Source organism: Emydura macquarii, unplaced genomic scaffold, assembly GCF_026122565.2.
Source record: "Emydura macquarii macquarii isolate MOO-44397 ecotype Brisbane River unplaced genomic scaffold, CSIRO-AGI_Emac_v2 contig_480, whole genome shotgun sequence".
In the NCBI taxonomy this organism is placed as follows: domain Eukaryota; kingdom Metazoa; phylum Chordata; order Testudines; family Chelidae; genus Emydura; species Emydura macquarii.
The window spans coordinates 1,266,090-1,282,203 of NW_027130617.1; the positions used below are offsets into that span (position 1 = coordinate 1,266,090).

Here is a 16,114-nt window from a genome sequence, read left to right on the forward strand (position 1 = left end):
AACTTGTTATTGCAACTTAGGGACACACTTCCAGCCCCAGCCTTTGTGTAGAGCTCTGTTGGCTATGAAGTGGGACCAGAATCATCCTGATAATACAAGGCAAGATAGCTCAAGGAGGCTGGTGGGAGTAGAGGTGGAATGTATGAATGAGGTGAAACCTGACTGCTACTTTTAAAAAGAAAGAAAATGTGCTCCTCCTAGTCCATTCTGCTCACTATCATGTTTCCATGTGGTAACTGTCTTGAGCATATGGCTGCAACCTTGCCTGTTGCTTGCATGTGCATCTCATTTCTCTGTGAGGAAGTAAAGAGGGGGAGGAGGCATGGCTTCAGCACAGAACAATTTATTTTTTGGGGGGAAGGGAAATCTTCCTTTTTGGTATTAAAAATAAATGATGAACAAGTGAAGGGAAATACTGGAGCATATGGTATGATGAAATTTTATGCAGAAATAAATGTATGAGTTCACCACTATACTATTGGATTAGTTTCTGTTAATGTGGAACTGAGGTTAAATGCTTATTGCTGCTCAGAGAAGGCCTGGTCTTGAAACACTTCCCCCCCAGGAAAAACTCCCATCGAGGGCTCTGGTAATAAGCTTTTAGGGCAAAATCCTGGTTCTTCTGGCAAAACTCCCATCAGTTCAGAGGGGCTAGGGTTTGTTCCTAAGAGCGTATATATCAGACATGCATGCTATTGGTGTACATGGGATCAGTCCTTCGTAGTTATAGTTGTGATAACAAATATGAACTATTGCCCAAATTACCTCAGTCAGACAAAATAATTTTGTTGCATAGCTAGTTCAGTAAGTAATAAGGGCTGAATCAAACTTCTAAGAAAATACACATAAGTCTAATACAAGTCTTTTTTAAACAAAGTTTTGTATGATATGACCTTGATATTCCAGCTTCCTGTCAGACCAAGTGTTAATGTTTTTAAGCACCTATTTGCTTGTCTTGAATAAAGGTGTTTGAAGTGTTTTGAAGCTGTGTTGGTGCCAGGATATTAGAAAGACAGGGTGAGTGAGGTGATACCTTTTATTGGACCAACTTCAGTTGGTGAAAGAGACAAGCTTTTGAGCTATGCAGACCTGAAGAGCTCTGTGTAGCTTGAAAACTTGTCTCTTTCACCAATAGAAGTTAGTCTAATAAAAGATATAATCTCGCCCACCTTGTCTCCCCCGAATAAAGATGACTGGCTAAATTCCATTTTGTATTCTAGTGTGGTGGTTCCAAATTACTGTAAAATCATACTCTTTTAAATCTCATCTTTTATGCAAACTTCATGTCATCAGACTCATTCTTTAAAAAATGTATAGTAGCTCTTGTAGGATTATTTTATTATAATATTGTTAACTAACTGGAGATAGCTTAGTGCTCTCTAGTCCGCAGTTTGGGTAGAGATTTGTTTCCCATTATGGGCAAAATCAGCTAGCCTTCTTGAAACCATTGCCAATCAGACATGGAAGGCACTAGGATACCATGGTGATAAGTGGCATTTGGGAGAGAGAACCCGTCGTGGGAAGTGTCCTAGGCATATCCATGTCATATAGGAGAAAGATAATATAATATTCCCATAATTAGTAATGTTGAGTATTTATTGCAAGTTTAATTAAGACATCTAGGATATAAGACAAAATAAAATTAATGTGCAAGCATTTCTTAGTGTAAAAAATTCTGCAATAACAAAAATCTAGTGCCTGGGTGGGTATTTCTCATATACAGCAAAACCAAAATTAGTGATGATCTCACGTTGATGCTACATGAACATAGTGTATAATATTACTTAATTCTGTTTTATTCCAATACCAACTCTTCACTGCTATATATTTTTCCATCACAAAGACAAGATCCATCCATTATTTGATTCACAAAATTATTTGAATTGTCAGCTGTGCAAAAAATACAATTTGACAAGTGTATATTTGACCTTCAGTGAAAATGAGTGCCTGCATTAAATCTACGTTTTGAAAACAAGCCATGTAATTTTAGGAGGGAAAAGGAATAGTTTAGGTAGAAACTAATTCCAGTTACATGGTATACTACCATGTTTACATTTAAAGTCACTTTAACAATATGTTTCTTCATTTTAATTTATTCTCAGACAAACAATATTGATGAGAGTATTGATATATGTTAACAGGAACACTCTGCGCTGGAAAAAAACGCTGTCTAGTTTTGGAAATAGATTTTGAACATGCCATTCAAGACCCTAGTTTCCATATTTTTCTGATACTCTTGCAGTCTATATGTTACAAATGGAGATGAGATCAGAACAGAAAACAGATTTTAAACCTTTCCCAGAACTTTGGGAAGTTTTGTTGACTTGACCCTACCTCAAGAATAGGATGAACTAGAATACCAATTCCAAAGAACCTTGAATTCAACCACACCACCCATAAGTGAAATGCAGCCACCCCTGGGGTGAAACACAACTGCTGCAGCACACCCATCACCAGGCAACAGCATAGAGCAAGGAAGCTGCATCCAATTGAAACTACAGTGATAACATAGGTGGAAAAAGTTAATGATATATTTAGATTTATTGTAAAAAATACAAAATATTCAAAAAAAGGCACTTGTATTACCCTAGGTACCTTTGATATGTTTAGAAAAACAGTCCAGCTAAAATCTAACCCAATACAAAATTCAACCCCCAGCCAAAAACGACTTCTAAAAAACCTGAACTTTAAATCCTCCTCAGACTCACCCTACCCAAATATCAGAGTGAAGAAATGGGCCTTGGAGCATGCCCTGAGGGTCAGCAGACGTGGGCTATTTTGAATCAATGGTGTGAGTAGGTTCTAAAGAGTAAGGACCCTGGCAGAGAAAGCATTACCACTCACCCACTCTTCTAAATCAAACCCCTCTGCTCAATGCAACTGTAGCAATCTGGCACAAGGAGAGAGGAGAGGTGTCTTGGATTGGCTGATAGAAAGCTATTTAACGCTTTATAGGTCAATAGCCTGCATAGCTGCCCCTTACCAAGAGAGGGCTGTCACCCATTTAAATTTCCAGCATGATGTTTAATTCCCACACCCATATACAGTGCATTTCACCAACTGCATCTGAAGGTGAAAAAGGCATGATTCATTTTAGACAGATCCACACCTGAACAAAACAGTCACAATATCTTAGCAGGGCACAGATTTGGGAAGGGGGTGTGTGTGCAGAATTTAACCAAAGCAGCTGGAAAAAAAAATCCCTAATCTTACAGAAAGTACCATAAAATCTTTTATGGACACATCAGTTAGGATACCATTTTTACATCTTGAATGAAAGATGATGACACTTGTAGCTTAATTTAGCATATAGGCAATTTCAGTACCTATTTATAAAACCCCATAGGGGTACATACATATGTAATATTACATGGTGAGTGCAATATATATGCGTCATGTATAATATATGGCATATTTAGTTTAATGGTTTTATTGAAGGTACACCAGAAAAGGTTCATTGTTATTTTTAAAAATCCAAAACTTAATTTATAGACTTCATGTAATATGGTTTCCTTTTATTACTGGACTATAAAACAGTTTTTCTCAATATTTATATCAGCTAAGGTATAATTAATAACAATACAAGAAATCAATTTGCTTCTGAGAACATCAGTTAGCCAAAGTGCTTCAGCTGCTTCGTAGCAATATGTACTCTGGTTTTTGTTTCACATTTCCATAGCAAAGAGAATTAATTTAAATGAGATCAATAATGTTTTTGCTATATGTTGCTTAGCCCTACTTTAATTTACTATACTAGCAATATGTCATACCAGTTAATTTAATCTTGTATTTGGCTATTTAGAGCTACAGTCTGAGATACCCAAGAAGGAGAATTATTTCAAATATGATTTTGCTCTTTATTAATTTAATGTGGTAATAGCTATTGTGGGGGAGGGACATATAAAACAAGTGTGTGTGCACTAAATAAATAAATAGGCTATTGTGGGAGGAGGGACATATAAAACAAGTATGTTTCTGATGTTGCCGTGTAAAATACTCTGTGCACTTTGCAGTGTGTGTGTGAGAAACCTGCAGCAACTTTCCAATAAAGCTTAAAGCACTTGCAAAAATGTTGCACCTGGAGCAGAGGGGGAGTGAAAAGGGCAAAGGTCAGTATTAGGCATTAAGGCACTGACTAAACAGACTTCACACTCAGTGAAAAGTCCAGACAACCCCTGCAGTGTCATCTTACAACTCTGGTTTTCTTCTTTTCAAGACATAGTAACCCATAAATACACTCAAGTCACCAACAGCTTCACTCTTTAAAAAAACAAAAAAAAACAAACAAAAAAAAAACCCTTCAATTTTTCCCACTTATATGAAAATCTGAAATTTTAACTCTTAGGTCTTTTGATAAACTTTGGGAACTGCTTATCTTCTCCTTTACTGTTGTTCACTATATTCTGCAAACTATACTTCTGGACAAATGGTTTAAAATGATCTAAAAATAATACTTGAAAGTTGAAGTTAAACCTCAGCATATGGACAACATATCCTGGAAAATCACCAGATTTTTGAAATAACAGTCATACAACCCTGCAAATAATTTAACTGCAATCTTCTTTTGAAGGCCATTTTAAACAAAGGCTTCACATAATATTTCATGGGAAAAAATTGTTCGTTTCAAGCTTATTTTCCTGGTTAAAATAAATTGATTTCAGTTACAAGACTTCATGGTAATGACATCTAAAAAAAACGTACAAAAGGAAATAATTCTATATACTGAATAAAATTAAAGGTAAAACAAACAAAGTGATGCTTGTGCTTTCATCATATAATTAAATCTTTCAGTTTTGCACATATTGCTTTTATGGTATGAAAGCATGAGACAAAATTTTAATATTTTATCCAGGTCCATTATAGCCACATCCACATTATTTAGTCTGTAGAAGAGAAGAGTGAGGGGGGATTTGATAGCAGCCTTCAACTACCTGAAGGGGGGTTACAGGGACATTGGAGCTAGGCTGTTCTCCATGGTGGCAGATGTCGGGGGATGTCTAGGTTTTTTCTAATATCCAACTTTTTCACTAGGAGGGTGGTGAAGCACGGGAATGAGAGGTGCTAAGGAGGTGGTGGAATCTCCATCTTTAGAGGTTTTTAAAGCCGGGTTTGACAGAACACTGGCTGGGATGATTTAGTTGGGTTGGTTCTGCTTTGATCAGGGGATTGGGCTAGATGACCTCCTGAGGTCCCTTCCATCCCTAATCTTCTATGCCCTATAGTTTAGGGGACTGGATAAACTGCTAACACTGTCTGGTGCCTTGACAGTAAAAATAGGCTGGTGAAATACATCCCTTCAATAGCTCTTAGCCGACACATTTTGCTTACTTCCTCTTTTTATCCTGTTCAGCGCATTAGTCTAAAGTTCCACACAGGATATTTCACCTCAAGCGTCTTTCTCATCACCCCGCCCATTCTGAGAAGCGAGGACCGATGGACACAGACCTGCTACAGTTTCACTTTCCTAATGGGTTTTAATAACCTGAACAGAACTGACAAGACATTTGAAAGAATGTGTATGAGTACTTCTTTCATACTATGCATGAATATTGATTAGTGCAATAACTCTGGAGAGAATGAGTGTTTTCTTCTTTTGTGCAGAGCACCATCATAGTTGTACTTAGAAAAAAATAAAATTGTTCCAGTCCTATTCATGTGATTCAGAGAGCAATTTCACTTCACCACAAAATGGCGGCCTGAAAGAAACCACAATTTAGTCTCATGCTCTGCAGGCTCATTACATTTCTGTTACTGTGCAGTGATTTTAAAAATGCTCACCCATGAATTTGTGATTGAGATCAATTAAGTAATGAAATCTGTTACCAAATAGAAAACAGAAAGGCTAAATACTCCTCTCAGTTTTACTCGTACAACCCTACTTCAGTATAACAGAGAGCAGAATCAGGTTAAAGACACGTAATTGTTCGAACTATTGCAGGGATTTTGTAGAGACTAAGGACCAGTTTCTACAAGGTACTTAAACATGTGCTGAACTTTAAGCACAGGAGTAGTCCTATTGAAGTCAATGAAATACTTGTACGCTTTAAGTTTAGGCATATGCTTAAGTACCTTGCTGAATCAGGTCCTAAACGCATCAATATCACAGGTAAAAATAAGAGGACCAGTCTGCCACCCTTACTCACATTGAGTAGCACCTTACTTCTTAAGTCCTCTCAATGAAATCAGTGGAATAACTTGCAGAGTACTACATCACAAGAGTAGGTTTCAGAATCAGGCCTTAGTTTCATCTGCAGTATAAAGTATAGTCATCTATCATGACAGATGTAATAATCTTTCTCACTTATCTCATTAAATACTAATAACGTTTTGCTAACTGCAATGAAAATACTATATGCCCAAATAGATTAAATGTTTAAGTAAATTAAATGAAAATGGAGTATTGTACGTAATTAAAATCGCACACTTTCTACCTGTCCAGCTAAAGAAAGTACACTTCTGTTTAATTATTAGGTCCAATCATACAGTCCTGGTGCAGACTAACATGGAAGTCAATGGGAAATTTGCCTTCATATTCTGTTCAGTGCTGCTTCTTATGCCCTTCCCTATGGTATTTGAGTATTGGGCTTGCAATAATAATTAAATGTTCAATGCACTAATTAATCCTTTGTGAGGTAGATAGATGACTATTAACCTCTGCCTCAGTTTCCTCATCTGTAAAAGTTAGGGTAAATGACTTGCCCACAGCTATGTAACAACTCATTCGGAGAACTGGCACTAGAACCAAAATCTCCTGATTCTTAGTATCATGCTCTTACTTCTAGACTGTGAAAACGCAGGAATGGCCTTAATATGTCTTTTTCCCATTTGATGTTTTCAGGCATATCTACTAGTTTGTTCATACTTTCTGAATCATTCCTAAATGGTATATATAGATGTATTATATGCCGGGTAATTTCTGTTCGGCTGTCTTTCCCCTTTGTGTCATTCATCTTACATGTGAAGAATGACTGAGGCTTTAATAAAACTTTCTTCAACTGAAAAAAATAAGGATATTTCATAGTGGCATGTAAATATGCATTCATCAGCAACCAAAGATTTAGAAGGAAAAACCTTTTGATTCAGGCTCATAGTGATGGGTGACGATTGAAGCATAACACTAGTCTAGGACTTGAATAGTACAGAAATTTTGTATTTAATGGTCACAATAACAAATGTATTAATGTCTTTGATATTTCTTTAACTGTTGTATAGGGCTCTGTAATGGTTTGTCAGGAAATTTTGCTCCCCTTCTAAGGGGTCCATCCTATCCACTTAGCTTGTCTGCAGATTTAAGGATTTTGTGGATTTAATATAGTATGTATTTCTTAAATACAATAATTGTTAAATCTCGATAAATATTCATCCATAATAAATCTCTTACTAAACCGAAATTAAATTGTTGATGGCAGACCTTGTGGTGCAATTTGTGTCAATTTTATCTGTAGAGTGTGTGTGTGTGTGTGTGTGTGTGTGTGTGCGCGCGCGTGCGCACACATTCTCACACACATAATTTTGACAAAGCTTACATTGCAAGGTTGTAATCTAAAATTCTGCTTAGGGACGTGTATGTAACACATGTACACAAGCTACTAATGATTACATGTTTCAGATATTATATTGGTGTGTGCAGTTATAAAAACTTAAGTAGTTTGAAATTACGTTTGCTTGCTATATTTTAAAATTATTGGATTTTTTTAAAAATGGAAAAATACCAACTTGCTTGCATCTTCCAACGTCAAGAGGCAATGGAAAGAAATCCATCATTCCATAATTCACTTATTCCTTCCCTTAACTGTAATGCGTATTTGTTTAGGTTTTTGTATAGTGGACAATGAATAAATGGAGAGAACCTATTTGCCTGGAGGGTAAAACAGAACTTTTTTCTTGTCCTTCCAACAGAAAAAGGAACTTGCAGTGATTTTTGCCTGAACACTTCTAGCCTTACAGTTGTGTAAGTAATATAAATTAAATATTCTTAATTATTTCAGCTCTCACTAAAAAGGATACAAGACAAAGGGGAGATTGATGCAGCGTGCCTCACAATGGCTCTACTGATTTCTCTACTGGCTCTTCCTCTGCACATGGTCAATTAGAATTGAAAATTCTGTGTTGATTTCATTTGCTGGAATTTTAAAGCAGGTCAGGAATAAAGATGTTATTGAAAGGAAAATTCTCATCTAAATAAGAAAAGAACACGTGGCCATCTGGTCTAACTATATCATGCCGAAAGTCATTTAAACTCAGCTGTAGTCTTGATCTTTGCAACAGTTTGCCAAAAAATCAAACAGGAACCTGTTTAGATTAAAATACCCTAAATGTTTTTATCTAGGAATATGAAATGTACAGTTCATTTCTTATCTGTGTTGAATGAGCTCATTTGACCCCATTGCCATACTGAGCTGGACTGTATTTCTGGCAGGCAAGGTTTCAATCGCTCTGAGCTTCCTTTTGCTACATAAAGGTATCAACGAAGCAACCCTTTTTTTTTTTTTTTTTTTTTTGAAAGTTTTGCTGATCCTGAGCAATTTGTATTCATGCGTGATGGTTTGCACTTATACTTAAAGGAGGCATACCAAGGTGATATTATTTTTTTAATTCATTAGAACTTGAAGTTTCTATGTATTGTGCTGCAGTGTTTACAGAACTAATTGCAGTCCACTGGCTTAGCAGACCATGTGGAACAGACATCAAACTCCTCATTTTGTATGGACTAGAGTCCTAAATATGTGTGAATGTTCATGACTGCTTTGTTTCAGCATCAACAGCTATTTACAAGTTTAAAGAAAAAGTGAGTTAGCAAAAAACACAGGCCAAAATTTTCAATGTAGGCTCTTTGGTTACAAAATTAGTCTCCCAGGTCTACAGTTAGTGCTTCAATAAAAATGGCTTCATTTTCAAAGGTGCTGCGCACCTGCCAACCTACACTGATTTCAAAGGAATTTGTTGAATACTCAGCACTTATAAAAATCGAGACACTTTTGTTTAGGCACTTAAATATGTACCTCAGGCCTAACTGTAAATACCAGGACTGAAAATTTTGGCTTACCTTTCCTGTGACTCAAAAATGAATTGCTCAATCTAAGCACGTGCTGTACATCAATATATATTTGCTAGATGGAAAAAATCCACTCCAGTTTAAAACTCGTGCATAATCCATACCTTGAGTTTTTGGTAGGAGGATTGTGGGATTTTTTTGTAGCATTTCAGACCTTAGGAATTGGCAGAAACACTCCACTAATCATAATTATTACCTTTAGAAATACACATCAGCATTTCAGACTGTAGCTATCAAAATTATTTTGAATTATATTTGTGAAATATCAATGTACAATTTTATTTTCAAGAATAATACTGGAAAAAGAGATGAGCAAATAATACAATTATAGGAAATGCATGTTATACGTCTATATTTCTCACTGGTACGTCCATCAATGTATTGAAATAGCTACGGATATGTAATGCCTTTTCAAATAAGCTATACTAAATTGTTCTTTCAGGAAAGTGTTTAATTATTTGTATTAGAATTTGTATTTATTCAGTTTGAATAAATAAGTCAAGTTCATTAGCTTCATTTCTTTGAATTACGCTCTAGAAACCTGTAGCCCTATTTGAGGTAATGGATGCTGTTGCCATTAGGTGCAACTTAATCATATTTTCTTTCTGTTTCCCTCTTTAAGCTACTACTTAGAAAGTTTTATAAACTGCTCAGCTCACCCAAAATAATAAACATAAGGCATGTCCATATTGGGGTCCTGTTCCAAGTCTAAATTTAGTATACTATTTGCTGTAGTGTGCTGGTGGTGACACAATAAAGTAAATCACTAGAAGTCCCTCCCCCCCCCCAAAAGTCACCTGATATTTTGAGTAAACCATACTTTCTTTAACCTTGTCAGGTGATATGTTTGGGTTTTTTTAAATGTATATACTGTGTGCAAGTGTTTTTAAAGTGTTATTCAGAGTACTTCCATTTAAAAATCTCCTTTACCCACCCATATACTGTGTAACCAGTGGCAATGAAATATATAAGGATTTAAAAGAATAAAATTTAAAAATTAAATGGAAAATGATTCAAAGAATAAAAGAAACTTCTTTTCCTCTGTGTGTCTGTGTTAACCCCACCCCTGGACACACCAAACTAACTATTTTTAGGAGTACTGTGTTCAAAAGACAAACTTTCTGGAAGCAAGGAAACATAGCCAATCAGTGTTTCTCTAGGGAGTGCAGTAAATGCCTGACTATTGGAAGGCCAGATGCCAATAGTTAGACTGACTACCTCAAATGCTCCCTTTTCTCCCCCTCCTTCCCCCCCAGTCAATTTGGACATTGGCTACCCATCAGTGTTTGAATACCATCAAGTTTAAAGGTGCACAAAATAATCTGAGTTGCTAATTTCTCTAAAACCTAATCTATTTCTAAATATGCAAACTTTCAAAAATAGGTCTCTGAATTAATATTTGTGTGTGTGTATTGTATATACATGTGTAATATACTGTATATACATAGTGTGTTTACATAAGTGTATGATCTATCTGAACAACATGCTGAATGCAATACATATAGATAGTGTACAGGAGTATACTATTTGTAAACAAAGTAAAAATCAAGATATTGCATGTACAATGCATGCATACAGATATAGTACATCATGCTATAGAAATATTGGGGTGGGTGTATATAATATATTTACACGCCTATTTATAAATGCATTTATTTAATATATTTAAAGTAATACAAGACTTAAAGTTGAGTCTACTCAGAGTAAGAGAAAAGAAATATTGTTTGTCTTCAATGTTATTGCAACATGGGTAAGACTTCTATGCCTAGTCTACACATAGCAGAGGAATAGGCTTGCCGTGCATTGCGTGCAGGCTCCTCGATTGTTGAGGGGGGAAAAAATCTGGCTGGAATCCAGACAGGCTAGCATAGCGCTCTGTTGATCATTATGTCTAGCCTTCAGGTGTCTCAGCTCACAGTGGGCGGCAGTTGGGGGAGGTGTAGATAACAGGAGAGCAGACAAAGAAAAAAATGGTGTACGTAAAAAAGATTATATGAAAATTCATGTCAAGTTCTCCTTTTAAAAAATACATTATTTGGGTTCCTTTCTCCACAATGGGAACACATGAACATCTGCTCAGGAAGATTTATTTAAGCCATTCTTAGTAGTGTCCGAGTCTTTCGACATTTTTTCTTTATTGGAGTTAATATTTTTTTTCATACTTAAAAAAAAAAAAAAAAAAAAATCTGTTTTCACCTCATGTTTTCTTACACAGCCAGACTAGCTAGGTCTGAATCAGGTTTCCATTGTCTTTTCCCTTTTCTTTTCTGTTAGGCCTGTGAAAATGCTCTCAGAATGTAACTTTTAAAAAGAAGATTTGGACTATTCAAGTCAAAGATTCTATGACTATTTCTTAATTTAAATACAAAAGGATAAATCAGTATGCTATTATCTACTTGAATTCAATTTTGTTTCTAGGGAAGGACGAGGGGAGAGGGGGGGACTACCTCTGCTTTGTCTGTTGCTTCTGTTTGAGAACTCTTGTAAATCTTACACAGAAAGCAACTTAGATCTATCCAGATCTCCTCATGAGCAAAGATCTTGGTAAGCTATCAAAATGCATCTCATTATGAATGTCTTCTTATTTCTTCTCCCACCCCCCGCCTTCTGACATTATGCTGTGAAGAGCCTCATACCCCTGCCCAAGCCGTCAGGAATCTGAGTGAATTCTTTCTAAATGGAAGGCAGGATACAGAAATGTTTAAAGCAGCCTATCCAAGCCCCTCCTCGCACTGAACAATTCCAGATTGAAATATTTATTGCCTCTTTAATTAAAAAAAATACAACCATATACCCTCTTCCACACACCCTCCCCTCCCCCCCCACAAAAGAAAAAGAACATTGGAAGGCATGGGATGGGAACTTTGCTTGATTTCATTGTTCAAAACGTAAGAGCTATTTGCCCCATGGTGTCTTTGCAGTCTTTCAGAGCTAATTATAATAACTGTCAAATGTCTGGAAAGTCTGGACTGTCCTTGCCAACAGAGACAGCAAAGTTTGTCTTTATTCTTTCCCCATTGGGGACAGATCAGGCCTGATTAGACAGAGTGCAAATAAAAGTGAACAACATACATGTGTTGGGCTTTTTTGCCTTCATTTTTCTTTATGAACAAAGCAGCACACTGGCTATGTTAGGAAGCAGTGTGGCATGCAGCTCTTATGCAGGCACTGCCCTGAGGGATAACTGATTTCCCCCCCTTCCCTCTTTTACTGAAGCATGCAGGAAATATTCCTGAAAGATTCCCAGTGGTCTTAGATAATTTTCAATCTGTATAGCCAGGAAAAAATTTAAAAGAGCATATTTTAAATATATGATGCATGCAACATGTAAACACCATTACAGTGCACATTTGAAGGATGAAAATAAAAATCAATACTCACAGCTTCATATTGCAAAGATGTGCTAGTCACTCTGTTTCCTTCAGTAGAGATGTGTGTGGTGGGCGAATGCCAACGATGCAGGTCCCAATTTAATGCAGAAGGAAAGTACGAAAGTGCTTCATAAAGTCACTCGGAAGTCAGCCACTTGTGCTCAGACATCCCATTGCTGCTGTGCAAGCTGTACTATCTGCAGTTCTGAATTGAACTAAATACTGCCCATGTGAAAGACAGGGGAAACGCTGTCATGTGGGACACACAAATCCACCCTATTGGCTATGAAGGCATAACTTAGGAATCCTTGTTTTTCCACTATTGGTTAATAGTTAAAACTGAAAGACTAGGTCTTCTAGTGAGTCTCTTTTCCCTGTGTGTATGGAAGAATGAGTGTAGGATTTTACAGTGACAGGATTAGTTAAGAAAGGGACTGAAGTCATCCTTTGACTGAGACTGGTGGGTGGGGATTGAAGGCTGAGCTTTTCGTGTGTGTGTGTGTGTGTGCGCGCGCGCGCCTCTCCTTCTGCAGTCTTGCCTGAGCTTTGTATGTTGGAAATTAACTTTGTAGATTAAACTAAAAGTTCTTGTTCAGGGATCAAGCAAGGATTTTTGTTTTTAGATAAAGGTTTAATACTGCAGATTGTAGTATGGTGATTTTACTAGATTCATTAGTGTTGTTCTAGCTGACTAAACAGACTACTTATTATCACGTGTCATAGATTGACAGATTTTAAATCCAGGAGGGATCACTATGATCAAATAGTGTGACCCCCCCATCTAACACAGACCATAGAAATTCATCTAGTGATTCCTATATCTTGCACAATAAACTTGCGATTGAACAAAAGCATAACTTTTACAAAGCTATCCAACTGCAGAGAACTATTATTATGCTAAAATTATTACGTTTAGTAAGCAACTGAAATTTCATATCACTGTTGCCAAGATGTGGTAAATGCAAGAATAATGAAGAAATTATTAGAATTGAACAGGAGGGGAGGAATATCTACTCTTCTCTATTTAAATGTTCTGCCCATTTGCCTGATTTAGTTATGCAGGCATCAGCGGTAATTTGAAACAGTATTCAGTCATGTGTGACATACTACTCCAATTAACCCTTATTAAAAAGACCTTTCTGAAATCCAGCATGCACACACAGAATCGCAGAAATTAGAGATAGGAGAGATCTATCAGAGTTACCTAGTCCATCCTCCTGTCAGTTCAAAATTTTCCCTCTTCTACATTTTAAGGGCTTTAATCCAGTCTGGTTCTAAATATCCTAAACAATGGCACTTCTGTCAATTCTGTGGGAGACTATTCCTGAGTGTAAAGGCCCAATTCAGCAATCAAATAGCTTGTCCACACTTGAAATTTATCAATATAGCTATTTTGGTAAATTTCCAAGTGTAGACAAACCCACAATCAGTTTGAATTTCTCCTCTTTTGGTCCTGTTCAGCATCCCTTACTCAGATCTTGATATCTGGAAATTTTACTGCTATTTAGCCTAACAGTACCCTTTTATTTATTTATTTATTTTTCATTCCTGCTAGTTAAGCCCCCTTATGCCACCTTTGAACAATAACTTTTGCTTCTTGGTGCTGACACTCTTAAACTATTTATAGACTTTTATCATGTCTACCCTTGTTATCACTTTAGCTCAATACAGTATTCCAGGTGTAATGGCAGAAAAGCCATATAGAGTGTGGGGCTGTTCTCGCCTTACTCTGTGATGTATACATGATTCCACCACGACAAATATGTTTTTCATATGTTACGAATACAGTGAATGTGAAAATAAGGCTACTACCCATTTGACAAGCCAGATTTCATGCAAGAAGAATATGTTGGAGGTAGTTATATCATTTCTCTCTTAATCAGGGAATGAAGCAGAAACCAAATGAATGAATGTACCAAATGCAGCTTTTCATTTCTCTGCTGTATTAAAATTGCCATCTTGTCTCAGTAAATTTGTTGACAGCATGGGTTCATCAACAATGAACTGTACCAAAAAACCATAGGATTAATTAGTCTTTTCCACCAATAGATAGATATATTTAATATGAGAGGAGGGATGAAGATGCATGCATGCATTAGATTGCACAATAGGATGGTATCTTTGAAGCCGGGATCGTGTCTTCTTGTATTGATCTATATCTCCAGGTACAATGGGTCCCATTCCCGATTGGGACTGTTGCATATTAGCACTATGCAAATAATTAGTACTAATGAATGCTTGCAACACTATGAATACCATTCATTTTTCCCATCATCTTCTCGCCAAATCTGGCTGGAGTTTAGTAATTCATGTAAATGACTGAAAAATTTGGGTCTGAAGACAAGCCGGGGTTGTTTCGGGGGACTTGCAGTGGTGTAAGTGTTGCCAGAATTTGGCACTAGATCATGAGGGAAAGTGACCCGCAAAGAAAATGAAAATGTCTTTTTTAATGTTTTCACGTGACCAAAAACTCAGGTGGTTTCTACTTGATTTTTCCTAGAGGTCTTTATGGATGACTGAAGAACTATTAGGATTGTGATATCAGTACCAAGAGAATGAAATCTGAACCTTCAAGAAGGGAAAGGATTTTTATTCAGACTTTTTTTTTAAAGTAGGTTTTGTTTGGTTTTTTTAAACACCTATTTAAGGCAAATTCTTGACAAACAGATGAGATTAAAATCTTTCCCAGCTCTTTCAGTGAAGGGCTGAGAGCCTCCATCTTAGTTCTGTGGTTCTATCTATTTTTCAGAAAAGGAATAGCAATGACAGTTTTTAGGTCTTTTGCTTATAAACAAGGAAATGCCAGGTCAATTTCTCTTCTCTGTGTAGGTACCCCTTTAAAAATACTAAGTAATAGTTGGCAATAAAATAGCAGAAAAACATAATTTCTGCCCATCTCACAGGCTGAAGTATAATAGCCCTCATAAGGACAGGTACGTGTATGGTTGCAATAAAATGAGTCTAGAGCAGTAGCATCAAAACTTTCTCTCCTCCTTCCAGTGATGTGTTCATCTCCAATAGGCCTTTCACATCTGGACTCCAGAACACTGAGGGGGCAGAGCTGCAAACCCCAGGAGACTTTTTCTTTTTCTTACAGTGCTGGTGGTCTTTGTAATTTTAGTTACTTTTAAAAATTCAATTAAAGTGGGAAGAAATACTATAAAAGAAACCTTACTCCAAAGAGCAGTAAACTCTTTGGGTTTTAATACATGGTCTTGTCTTAAATATATTTTGAGCACTGATGTCAGGTTTTGGTTTTGAAATTTTTTGTGGGGGGTTATTTCAAGAGAGCAAATAAACATCTGACTCCAGTTAGTATTGTCTTGCACTTTCCTCAAACACACCAAGGATGAATGGCACCATTTTCAAGGAACTGTAGGGATCTAAAGGAGTGGTAATCCACCTGTACTTCTCAAGCCACATCCAGGTCTTGGAGGTGCCATTTGTACATTTGTAGCACAGGCCCCAGATCTGACTACTGTGTCAGCATGAAGAGAAACCATTATGTGATACACATGCAGATATTATTCTGAGTCTTTTAATTTCCAAGAACTCTTCTGAAGGGTCTAGAAGCAAACATTCTGCTCTCAGAGTTGCTAATCGTAATAACATATGAACAATTGTCTCTGCAGAGTATATCACAGTTAACACACATATATATATATATATATACACATGTACACACACT

General features: G+C 36.6%; 2 long non-coding RNA genes across 3 annotated transcripts in view; one reads left to right on the top strand and one right to left on the bottom strand.

Annotated features, from left to right (window-relative positions):
* The window catches only part of LOC137146742 (uncharacterized), a 74,693-nt gene extending 62,084 nt beyond the window's left edge, over positions 1 to 12,609 (bottom strand). The window contains exon 1 of the long non-coding RNA XR_010918027.1: positions 12,437 to 12,609. This is a non-coding gene — a long non-coding RNA (uncharacterized lncRNA). The remainder of the gene's footprint in view (positions 1 to 12,436) is intronic.
* The window catches only part of LOC137146744 (uncharacterized), a 140,914-nt gene that overhangs the window by 102,457 nt on the left and 22,343 nt on the right, over positions 1 to 16,114 (top strand). For both annotated transcript variants that reach the window (XR_010918030.1, XR_010918029.1), the window contains exon 3: positions 7,900 to 7,951. This is a non-coding gene — a long non-coding RNA (uncharacterized lncRNA). The remainder of the gene's footprint in view (positions 1 to 7,899; positions 7,952 to 16,114) is intronic.